This window comes from Tachypleus tridentatus, chromosome 4, assembly GCF_004210375.1.
Source record: "Tachypleus tridentatus isolate NWPU-2018 chromosome 4, ASM421037v1, whole genome shotgun sequence".
In the NCBI taxonomy this organism is placed as follows: Eukaryota; Metazoa; Arthropoda; class Merostomata; order Xiphosura; family Limulidae; genus Tachypleus; species Tachypleus tridentatus.
In genome coordinates, this window is record NC_134828.1 from 4,608,049 (window position 1) to 4,621,376 (window position 13,328).

The following is a 13,328-nucleotide window of genomic DNA, read 5'->3' on the forward strand; positions in this document are numbered from 1 at the left end:
CACGGAAAGAGTTAACGGTAGGTGGTGTTGTAATTAGGGCGAGTGTTTCATGGTCCGCCACCAGAGAGTGACACGTGTAACGATCTCATTGTCCTACAAACCAGATACGATTATGTTAGGAAGTAGTATCAAATAATGCGTTGCTAGGAGATGCCATGTGATAATATAGTTAAGTGTTATTCAACATAGAGCATGTTGCTAGGCGACGAACTAGTAACAGAGGGTGCACTGCTAGGAACAGATATTGTAACCAAGGGATCTATTAGTAGATGTTATTACCAAGCTTATATAGGGCTAGAAACTATTACTTTCGTAGAACTGCTTATAGATTTCAGTTGTTCTCAACTTATGTTTACACTTTTTATATATTTACCTGCATTGGTCTTACAAAAGTGGACGGTGCTTTCATAGGCAGAAGGTATTATTTGGTAAATTATTAAATTGGACAAAGGCGCATCGTGGGGTGTCTTAAAATGTGATTACATCAAACAATTTAGTCTAGACTTAATTATGTGTTCTATAATTTACAAATTAATTATGTGTCCTATAATTTACAAATAAAACTCTTATTTTATTATTTCAGTGTGACAACTATTATGACACTGTTATCAGTTTTTATCACACGTATTATCTTAATTTGTCCAATATTTGAATGAGACATTCTTTATAACCAATAATTTACCCTGCATCTATCATTATATGTATTAAACATTTCACTAATTCATTTATTCTCTAGTTTTTGGTTTTATATTGACTTACATAGCATATTTTTGCATAATTATCACTAATTCATTTGTTATATAGTAAGATATAACATGTTTTCAACTAACGTGAAATGTCGTTAAGCCTAATATATCACACACTGATAAGCTACAACGCGATTTTAATTAACGTCAACTGTTGTAAGCCTAGTGTGTCACACATGACAAGTTATAAGATGTCTTCAAATAACGTTCACTTTCATTAAACCTAGTATGTCATACACCGACAAGTTATATATAACATGTCCTGAACTAACGATAGCTGTCGTAAGCCAACTGTGCAGTGGCGGATGTAAGGTTGTGTGAGCCCAGTGGCTAATAATTTACATACAGTAAAATTATGGGCCCTGAGGTTGAACCTCCTACCTCAATACGACAGTGCAAGGGTGTCCCACACTGACAAGATGTAACATGTCTTGAACTAACGTCAACTGTCGTTAAGCTTAGTCCATTGCCCAAGAAAGAATATACTTTAAATTTATATTTATACGAGTTTTACATTGAATAGTAATAACGACTCCACCACGTAGAATGTTTAAATATAAACAATTTAATATTCTGCATAGCGCCTTTAAAAGTTGAATAATATAATAATAAATATGTATTTATTGGTGGTGTGTTCTATTGACGAGCTACATTCCATCTTATCTGACAGTTAAAAATTAGAAGCTGTTATCTGTCTCTGATAGCTCTTGTGTAGTGTTTTTATTAAAGGTTATTCATGTTTGATACAAAGCAGTAAAATCACTAGAAATGGTTCAAGTGTCGCAAGGTTTTGAATCCCGTAAGGCTAGAACGATTTTAGTTGCAGCAGTAAGTACTTAAATGTTTCCAATTCATTAACCATCTCGTTCAGTACCGATTAATTTATTACAATGACAACTGAGCTGGCAGACTAAAAGTTTGAGATACAATGTATAAAATATGCTATCCTGAACAATAAAACAGACCAGCAAACCTTTGCGATCAATCTTTCTCTTAAGTAACTTTAATTAACCTTCAAACCAACTTTTTATAGTACCATTAAAGTTTTTTTCGTTTTTTTACCACAGAAGTTATGATACTGAGTTGATAACAAATGAAATTGACAAACCCAATCCAGTATGCTGGCAATATAAAGTTTAAACATTACACAACATATATATTAAGATTTTATTCATTATTTATTTACAAATTCCAAATAAATCATCGTAGGATAAGAAGGAATGTTGTTTTCTTGAAATGTCGTATTTTGAATGTTTCTAATACTTATACATTTTTAATAATACATTGGAAATGTGGTAAACGTAAGGGCTTTCGAAGCTAGAATTCAGGATCCAATCCCTGCTGTTGTAGATCGCAGCCCATTATGCCCTCAGCTACAAAACAAATATTCCACATTTTTACGGAAGGACTCAGAGGCACGTTTCTGGACTTTCAACGCTAAAATATAGTGTTTGAATCCCATGGTGGACAGAATACAGATAACTTATTGTATAGTTTTGTGATAAAACAAATAAACCAACTATCGGGTAAATCAGTTTGAACTTTCTCAGTAAAGCTTTAGTTTAAATTCGATGATGAGAAACCAGTTTTTCAGAAAATACGAGTTAGAAGATGGCTACAGTGGGCAATACAAATATCTTTATTGTAAATAATATCACGTCATCGTCACTAGTTTACAGGTATTATCTAAACCATACAAATAAAACTTCTATAACTTACTTTGAATTCCAAATATCAAGAACTAATTACAAAAACATGAGGAAGAATTGAACCAAAGATCAACCAAAGCTGCTTCTTGTACTTTAATACGACATCATGATGATGTACATTCATAGTAAATCTTCTTCAAATTCCTAGATGTTTTCGTCACTTGACAGTTATTGGTTTTTAACAAACTACGCACACTTTTCTGTCATCATAGCAATGTTCGTAAAAAACAACAAATTGCCAAATCGTTAGTCTTAACGAGTAATTTACGCACTTTCTTGTACTAGTGTTTTGTATATAAGAACCAAACCTATTTTTCTTTATAGATATTTGGATTAATTAAGTTTTTCAACAATGTTTAAATATTTTTAAAAGTGCATTTTAAAGAATATTCAACATTGTTTTAGCATATGAATTTGGAACTAACGTATATCTCTTAAGATGTCCGATAATAGTGATATATTATTGTTTGTCCTGGAATAGCTAGGTGGTTAGTACGCTCGACTCGTAATCCGAGGGTCGCGGGTTCGAATCCCTGCCACACCAAACATGCTCGTCTTTTTAACCGTGGAGGCCTTATAATGTCACGGTCAATCTCACTATTCGTTGGTAAAAGAGTAGCCCTAGAGTTAACGGTGAGTGGTGATGACTACCTACCTTTTCTCTAGTCTTACACTGCTAAATTAAGAACAGCTAGCGCAGATAGCCCTCGTGTAGCTCTGTGTGAAATTCAAAAACAAACTAACAGTGTAAGACTAAAGGGAAGGTAGCTAGTCATTATCACCAACTTTTGGGTTAGTCTTTTATCAACTAAGAATAAGATTCACCATAACATCACAACGTCCCACGTCTGAAAGGGCGAGCACGCTTGATAGGATGGGGATTCAAACCCGTAACCCTGAGATTATAATCACCAACAAAGGTCAGCGTCTTGAAACTCTAATCATCAACAAAGGTCAGCGTCTTGAAACTCTAATCACCAACAAAGGTCAGCGTCTTGAAACTCTAATCACCAACAAAGGTCAGCGTCTTGAAACTCTAATCACCAACAAAGGTCAGCGTCTTGAAACTCTAAGCATCAACAAAGGTCAGCGTCTTGAAACTCTAATCACCAACAAAGGTCAGCGTCTTGAAACTCTAATCACCAACAAAGGTCAATGTCTTGTCTAATCACCAACAAAGGACACCGTCTTGAAACTCTAATCACCAACAAAGGTCAGCGTCTTGAAACTCTAATCACCAACAAAGGTCAGCGTCTTGAAACTCTAATCACCAACAAAGGTCAGCGTCTTGAAACTCTAATCACCAACAAAGGTCAGCGTCTTGAAACTCTAATCACCAACAAAGGTCAAAGTCTTGAAACTCTAATCACCAACAAAGGTCAGCGTCTTGAAACTCTAATCACCAACAAAGGTCAGCGTCTTGAAACTCTAATCACCAACAAAGGTCAGCGTCTTGAAACTCTAATCACCAACAAAGGTCAGCGTCTTGAAACTCTAATCACCAACAAAGGTCAGCGTCTTGAAACTCTAATCACCAACAAAGGTCAGCGTCTTGAAACTCTAAGCATCAACAAAGGTCAGCGTCTTGAAACTCTAATCACCAACAAAGGTCAGCGTCTTGAAACTCTAATCACCAACAAAGGTCAATGTCTTGAAACTCTAATCACCAACAAAGGTCAGCGTCTTGAAACTCTAATCACCAACAAAGGTCAATGTCTTGAAACTCTAATCACCAACAAAGGTCAGCGTCTTGAAACTCTAATCACCAACAAAGGTCAGCGTCTTGAAACTCTAATCACCAACAAAGGTCAGCGTCTTGAAACTCTAATCACCAACAAAGGTCAGCGTCTTGAAACTCTAATCACCAACAAAGGTCAGCGTTTTCAAACTCTAATCACCAACAAAGGTCAATGCCTTCAAACTCTTAGCATCAACACAGGTCAGCGTCTTGAAACTCTAATCACCAACAACGGTCAGCGTCTTGAAACTCTAATCACCAACAAAGGTCAGCGTCTTGAAACTCTAATCACCAACAAAGGTCAGCGTCTTGAAACTCTAATCACCAACAAAGGTCATCGTCTTGAAACTCTAATCACCAACAAAGGTCAGCGTCTTGAAACTCTAATCACCAACAAAGGTCAGCGTCTTGAAACTCTAATCACCAACAAAGGTCAAGGTCTTGAAACTCTAATCACCAACAAAGGTCAGCGTCTTGAAACTCTAATCACCAACAAAGGTCAGCGTCTTGAAACTCTAATCACCAACAAAGGTCAGCGTCTTGAAACTCTAATCACCAACAAAGGTCAGCGTCTTGAAACTCTAATCACCAACAAAGGTCAGCGTCTTGAAACTCTAATCACCAACAAAGGTCAGCGTCTTGAAACTCTAATCACCAACAAAGGTCAGCGTCTTGAAACTCTAATCACCAACAAAGGTCAGCGTCTTGAAACTCTAATCACCAACAAAGGTCAGCGTCTTGAAACTCTAATCACCAACAAAGGTCAGCGTCTTGAAACTCTAATCACCAACAAAGGTCAGCGTCTTGAAACTCTAATCACCAACAAAGGTCAGCGTCTTGAAACTCTAATCACCAACAAAGGTCAGCGTCTTGAAACTCTAATCACCAACAAAGGTCAGCGTCTTGAAACTCTAATCACCAACAAAGGTCAGCGTCTTGAAACTCTAATCACCAACAAAGGTCAGCGTCTTAAAACTCTAATCACCAACAAAGGTCAATGTCTTGAAACTCTAATCACCAACAAAGGTCAGCGTCTTGAAACTCTAATCACCAACAAAGGTCAGCGTCTTGAAACTCTAATCACCAACAAAGGTCAGCGTCTTGAAACTCTAATCACCAACAAAGGTCAGCGTCTTGAAACTCTAATCACCAACAAAGGTCAGCGTCTTGAAACTCTAATCACCAACAAAGGTCAGCGTCTTGAAACTCTAATCACCAACAAAGGTCAGCGTCTTGAAACTCTAATCACCAACAAAGGTCAAAGTCTTGAAACTCTAATCACCAACAAAGGTCAGCGTCTTGAAACTCTAATCACCAACAAAGGTCAGCGTCTTGAAACTCTAATCACCAACAAAGGTCAGCGTCTTGAAACTCTAATCACCAACAAAGGTCAGCGTCTTGAAACTCTAATCACCAACAAAGGTCAGCGTCTTGAAACTCTAATCACCAACAAAGGTCAGCGTCTTGAAACTCTAATCACCAACAAAGGTCAGCGTCTTGAAACTCTAATCACCAACAAAGGTCAGCGTCTTGAAACTCTAATCACCAACAAAGGTCAGCGTCTTGAAACTCTAATCACCAACAAAGGTCAGCGTCTTGAAACTCTAATCACCAACAAAGGTCAGCGTCTTGAAACTCTAATCACCAACAAAGGTCAGCGTCTTGAAACTCTAATCACCAACAAAGGTCAGCGTCTTGAAACTCTAATCACCAACAAAGGTCAGCGTCTTGAAACTCTAATCACCAACAAAGGTCAGCGTCTTGAAACTCTAAGCATCAACAAAGGTCAGCGTCTTGAAACTCTAATCACCAACAAAGGTCAGCGTCTTGAAACTCTAATCACCAACAAAGGTCAATGTCTTGAAACTCTAATCACCAACAAAGGTCAGCGTCTTGAAACTCTAATCATCAACAAAGGTCAGCGTCTTGAAACTCTAATCACCAACAAAGGTCAGCGTCTTGAAACTCTAATCACCAACAAAGGTCAGCGTCTTCAAACTCTAATCACCAACAAAGGTCAAACTCTAATCACCAACAAAGGTCAGTCTTGAAACTCTAATCACCAACAAAGGTCAGCGTCTTGAAACTCTAATCACCAACAAAGGTCAGCGTCTTGAAACTCTAATCACCAACAAAGGTCAGCGTCTTGAAACTCTAATCACCAACAAAGGTCAGCGTCTTGAAACTCTAATCACCAACAAAGGTCAGCGTCTTGAAACTCTAATCACCAACAAAGGTCAGCGTCTTGAAACTCTAATCACCAACAAAGGTCAGCGTCTTGAAACTCTAATCACCAACAAAGGTCAGCGTCTTGAAACTCTAATCACCAACAAAGGTCAGCGTCTTGAAACTCTAATCACCAACAAAGGTCAGCGTCTTGAAACTCTAATCACCAACAAAGGTCAGCGTCTTGAAACTCTAATCACCAACAAAGGTCAGCGTCTTGAAACTCTAATCACCAACAAAGGTCAATGTCTTGAAACTCTAATCACCAACAAAGGTCAGCGTCTTGAAACTCTAATCACCAACAAAGTCTTGAAACTCAATCACCAACAAAGGTCGTCTTGAAACTCTAATCACAAACAAAGGTCAAAGTCTTGAAACTCTAATCACAAACAAAGGTCAACGTCTTGAAACTCTAATCACCAACAAAGGTCAGCGTCTTGAAACTCTAATCACCAACAAAGGTCAGCGTCTTGAAACTCTAATCACCAACAAAGGTCAGCGTCTTGAAACTCTAATCACCAACAAAGGTCAGCGTCTTGAAACTCTAATCACCAACAAAGGTCAATGTCTTGAAACTCTTAGCATCAACACAGGTCAGCGTCTTGAAACTCTAATCACCAACAAAGGTCAGCGTCTTGAAACTCTAATCACCAACAAAGGTCAGCGTCTTGAAACTCTAATCACCAACAAAGGTCAGCGTCTTGAAACTCTAATCACCAACAAAGGTCAGCGTCTTGAAACTCTAATCACCAACAAAGGTCAGCGTCTTGAAACTCTAATCACCAACAAAGGTCAGCGTCTTGAAACTCTAATCACCAACAAAGGTCAGCGTCTTGAAACTCTAATCACCAACGAAGGACAGCGTCTTGAAACTCTAATCATCAACAAAGGTTAGCGTCTTGAAACTCTAATCACCAACAAAGGTCAGCGTCTTGAAACTCTAATCACCAACAAAGGTTAGCGTCTTGAAATTCTAATCACCAACAAAGGTCAGCGTCTTGAAACTCTAATCACCAACAAAGGTCAGCGTCAAACTCTAATCACCAACAAAGGTCGTCTTGAAACTCTAATCACCAACAAAGGTCAGCGTCTTGAAACTCTAATCACCAACAAAGGTCAGCGTCTTGAAACTCTAATCACCAACAAAGGTCAGCGTCTTGAAACTCTAATCACCAACAAAGGTCAGCGTCTTGAAACTCTAATCACCAACAAAGGTCAGCGTCTTGAAACTCTAATCACCAACAAAGGTCAGCGTCTTGAAACTCTAATCACCAACAAAGGTCAGCGTCTTGAAACTCTAATCACCAACAAAGGTCAGCGTCTTGAAACTCTAATCACCAACAAAGGTCAATGTCTTGAAACTCTAATCACCAACAAAGGTCAGCGTCTTGAAACTCTAATCACCAACAAAGGTCAGCGTCTTGAAACTCTAATCACCAACAAAGGTCAATGTCTTGAAACTCTAATCACCAACAAAGGTCAGCGTCTTGAAACTCTAATCACCAACAAAGGTCAGCGTCTTGAAACTCTAATCACCAACAAAGGTCAGCGTCTTGAAACTCTAATCACCAACAAAGGTCAGCGTCTTGAAACTCTAATCATCAACAAAGGTCAGAGTCTTGAAACTCTAATCACCAACAAAGGTCAGCGTCTTGAAACTCTAATCACCAACAAAGGTCAGCGTCTTGAAACTCTAATCATCAACAAAGGTCAGCGTCTTGAAACTCTAATCACCAACAAAGGTCAGCGTCTTGAAACTCTAATCACCAACAAAGGTCAGCGTCTTGAAACTCTAATCACCAACAAAGGTCAGCGTCTTGAAACTCTAATCACCAACAAAGGTCAGCGTCTTGAAACTCTAATCACCAACAAAGGTCAGCGTCTTGAAACTCTAATCACCAACAAAGGTCAGCGTCTTGAAACTCTAATCACCAACAAAGGTCAATGTCTTGAAACTCTAATCACCAACAAAGGTCAGCGTCTTGAAACTCTAATCACCAACAAAGGTCAGCGTCTTGAAACTCTAATCACCAACAAAGGTCAGCGTCTTGAAACTCTAATCACCAACAAAGGTCAGCGTCTTGAAACTCTAATCACCAACAAAGGTCAGCGTCTTGAAACTCTAATCACCAACAAAGGTCAGCGTCTTGAAACTCTAATCACCAACAAAGGTCAGCGTCTTGAAACTCTAAGCATCAACAAAGGTCAGCGTCTTGAAACTCTAATCACCAACAAAGGTCAGCGTCTTGAAACTCTAATCACCAACAAAGGTCAGCGTCTTGAAACTCTAATCACCAACAAAGGTCAGCGTCTTGAAACTCTAATCACCAACAAAGGTCAGCGTCTTGAAACTCTAATCACCAACAAAGGTCAGCGTCTTGAAACTCTAATCACCAACAAAGGTCAGCGTCTTGAAACTCTAATCACCAACAAAGGTCAGCGTCTTGAAACTCTAATCACCAACAAAGGTCAGCGTCTTGAAACTCTAATCACCAACAAAGGTCAGCGTCTTGAAACTCTAATCACCAACAAAGGTCAGCGTCTTGAAACTCTAATCACCAACAAAGGTCAGCGTCTTGAAACTCTAATCACCAACAAAGGTCAGCGTCTTGAAACTCTAATCACCAACAAAGGTCAGCGTCTTGAAACTCTAATCACCAACAAAGGTCAGCGTCTTGAAACTCTAATCACCAACAAAGGTCAGCGTCTTGAAACTCTAATCACCAACAAAGGTCAGCGTCTTGAAACTCTAATCACCAACAAAGGTCAGCGTCTTGAAACTCTAATCACCAACAAAGGTCAGCGTCTTGAAACTCTAATCACCAACAAAGGTCAGCGTCTTGAAACTCTAATCACCAACAAAGGTCAGCGTCTTGAAACTCTAATCACCAACAAAGGTCAGCGTCTTGAAACTCTAATCACCAACAAAGGTCAGCGTCTTGAAACTCTAATCACCAACAAAGGTCAGCGTCTTGAAACTCTAATCACCAACAAAGGTCAGCGTCTTGAAACTCTAATCACCAACAAAGGTCAATGTCTTGAAACTCTAATCACCAACAAAGGTCAGCGTCTTGAAACTCTAATCACCAACAAAGGTCAGCGTCTTGAAACTCTAATCACCAACAAAGGTCAGCGTCTTGAAACTCTAATCACCAACAAAGGTCAGCGTCTTGAAACTCTAATCACCAACAAAGGTCAATGTCTTGAAACTCTAATCACCAACAAAGGTCAGCGTCTTGAAACTCTAATCACCAACAAAGGTCAGCGTCTTGAAACTCTAATCACCAACAAAGGTCAGCGTCTTGAAACTCTAATCACCAACAAAGGTCAGCGTCTTGAAACTCTAATCACCAACAAAGGTCAGCGTCTTGAAACTCTAATCACCAACAAAGGTCAGCGTCTTGAAACTCTAATCACCAACAAAGGTCAGCGTCTTGAAACTCTAATCACCAACAAAGGTCAGCGTCTTGAAACTCTAATCACCAACAAAGGTCAGCGTCTTGAAACTCTAATCACCAACAAAGGTCAACAAAGGTCAATAGGTCAGCGTCTTGAAACTCTAATCACCAACAAAGGTCAGCGTCTTGAAACTCTAATCACCAACAAAGGTCAGCGTCTTGAAACTCTAATCACCAACAAAGGTCAGCGTCTTGAAACTCTAATCACCAACAAAGGTCAGCGTCTTGAAACTCTAATCACCAACAAAGGTCAGCGTCTTGAAACTCTAATCACCAACAAAGGTCAGCGTCTTGAAACTCTAATCACCAACAAAGGTCAATGTCTTGAAACTCTAATCACCAACAAAGGTCAGCGTCTTGAAACTCTAATCACCAACAAAGGTCAGCGTCTTGAAACTCTAATCACCAACAAAGGTCAGCGTCTTGAAACTCTAATCACCAACAAAGGTCAGCGTCTTGAAACTCTAATCACCAACAAAGGTCAGCGTCTTGAAACTCTAATCACCAACAAAGGTCAGCGTCTTGAAACTCTAATCACCAACAAAGGTCAGCGTCTTGAAACTCTAATCACCAACAAAGGTCAGCGTCTTGAAACTCTAATCACCAACAAAGGTCAGCGTCTTGAAACTCTAATCACCAACAAAGGTCAGCGTCTTGAAACTCTAATCACCAACAAAGGTCAGCGTCTTGAAACTCTAATCACCAACAAAGGTCAGCGTCTTGAAACTCTAATCACCAACAAAGGTCAGCGTCTTGAAACTCTAATCACCAACAAAGGTCAGCGTCTTGAAACTCTAATCACCAACAAAGGTCAGCGTCTTGAAACTCTAATCACCAACAAAGGTCAGCGTCTTGAAACTCTAATCACCAACAAAGGTCAGCGTCTTGAAACTCTAATCACCAACAAAGGTCAGCGTCTTGAAACTCTAATCACCAACAAAGGTCAGCGTCTTGAAACTCTAATCACCAACAAAGGTCAGCGTCTTGAAACTCTAATCACCAACAAAGGTCAGCGTCTTGAAACTCTAATCACCAACAAAGGTCAGCGTCTTGAAACTCTAATCACCAACAAAGGTCAGCGTCTTGAAACTCTAATCACCAACAAAGGTCAGCGTCTTGAAACTCTAATCACCAACAAAGGTCAATGTCTTGAAACTCTAATCACCAACAAAGGTCAGCGTCTTGAAACTCTAATCACCAACAAAGGTCAGCGTCTTGAAACTCTAATCACCAACAAAGGTCAGCGTCTTGAAACTCTAATCACCAACAAAGGTCAGCGTCTTGAAACTCTAATCACCAACAAAGGTCAGCGTCTTGAAACTCTAATCACCAACAAAGGTCAGCGTCTTGAAACTCTAATCACCAACAAAGGTCAGCGTCTTGAAACTCTAATCACCAACAAAGGTCAGCGTCTTGAAACTCTAATCACCAACAAAGGTCAGCGTCTTGAAACTCTAATCACCAACAAAGGTCAGCGTCTTGAAACTCTAATCACCAACAAAGGTCAGCGTCTTGAAACTCTAATCACCAACAAAGGTCAGCGTCTTGAAACTCTAATCACCAACAAAGGTCAGCGTCTTGAAACTCTAATCACCAACAAAGGTCAGCGTCTTGAAACTCTAATCACCAACAAAGGTCAGCGTCTTGAAACTCTAATCACCAACAAAGGTCAGCGTCTTGAAACTCTAATCACCAACAAAGGTCAGCGTCTTGAAACTCTAATCACCAACAAAGGTCAGCGTCTTGAAACTCTAATCACCAACAAAGGTCAGCGTCTTGAAACTCTAATCACCAACAAAGGTCAGCGTCTTGAAACTCTAATCACCAACAAAGGTCAGCGTCTTGAAACTCTAATCACCAACAAAGGTCAGCGTCTTGAAACTCTAATCACCAACAAAGGTCAGCGTCTTGAAACTCTAATCACCAACAAAGGTCAGCGTCTTGAAACTCTAATCACCAACAAAGGTCAGCGTCTTGAAACTCTAATCACCAACAAAGGTCAGCGTCTTGAAACTCTAATCACCAACAAAGGTCAGCGTCTTGAAACTCTAATCACCAACAAAGGTCAGCGTCTTGAAACTCTAATCACCAACAAAGGTCAGCGTCTTGAAACTCTAATCACCAACAAAGGTCAGCGTCTTGAAACTCTAATCACCAACAAAGGTCAGCGTCTTGAAACTCTAATCACCAACAAAGGTCAGCGTCTTGAAACTCTAATCACCAACAAAGGTCAGCGTCTTGAAACTCTAATCACCAACAAAGGTCAGCGTCTTGAAACTCTAATCACCAACAAAGGTCAGCGTCTTGAAACTCTAATCACCAACAAAGGTCAGCGTCTTGAAACTCTAATCACCAACAAAGGTCAGCGTCTTGAAACTCTAATCACCAACAAAGGTCAGCGTCTTGAAACTCTAATCACCAACAAAGGTCAGCGTCTTGAAACTCTAATCACCAACAAAGGTCAGCGTCTTGAAACTCTAATCACCAACAAAGGTCAGCGTCTTGAAACTCTAATCACCAACAAAGGTCAGCGTCTTGAAACTCTAATCACCAACAAAGGTCAGCGTCTTGAAACTCTAATCACCAACAAAGGTCAGCGTCTTGAAACTCTAATCACCAACAAAGGTCAATGTCTTGAAACTCTAATCACCAACAAAGGTCAGCGTCTTGAAACTCTAATCACCAACAAAGGTCAGCGTCTTGAAACTCTAATCACCAACAAAGGTCAGCGTCTTGAAACTCTAATCACCAACAAAGGTCAGCGTCTTGAAACTCTAATCACCAACAAAGGTCAGAAACTCTAATCACCAACAAAGTCTTGAAACTCTAATCTAATCACCAACAAAGGTCAGCGTCTTGAAACTCTAATCACCAACAAAGGTCAGCGTCTTGAAACTCTAAGCATAGACAAAAGTCAGCGTCTTGAAACTCTAATCACCAACAAAGGTCAGCGTCTTGAAACTCTAATCACCAACAAAGGTCAGCGTCTTGAAACTCTAATCACCAACAAAGGTCAGAGTCTTGAAACTCTAATCACCAACAAAGGTCAGCGTCTTGAAACTCTAATCACCAACAAAGGTCAGCGTCTTGAAACTCTAATCACCAACAAAGGTCAGCGTCTTGAAACTCTAATCACCAACAAAGGTCAGCGTCTTGAAACTCTAATCACCAACAAAGGTCAGCGTCTTGAAACTCTAATCACCAACAAAGGTCAGCGTCTTGAAACTCTAATCACCAACAAAGGTCAGCGTCTTGAAACTCTAATCACCAACAAAGGTCAGCGTCTTGAAACTCTAATGTGGTGTGTCGATCAAACTCCGATTTGATATTTATAAACCTTCACAGTTAATGATAAAACAAAACACAAACGTGATAACAGGAAACATTTATTAAATGTTTGGGAATCCTCACAATAAAACATAACTTAATGATAAAACAAAGCACAAGTGTG

General features: G+C 39.6%; 1 pseudogene across 1 annotated transcript in view; it reads right to left on the minus strand.

The window, feature by feature from the left end:
* The window catches only part of LOC143248477 (multiple PDZ domain protein-like), a 115,410-nt pseudogene that overhangs the window by 72,530 nt on the left and 29,552 nt on the right, over positions 1 to 13,328 (minus strand). The gene's annotated exons all lie outside the window — the stretch shown is intronic.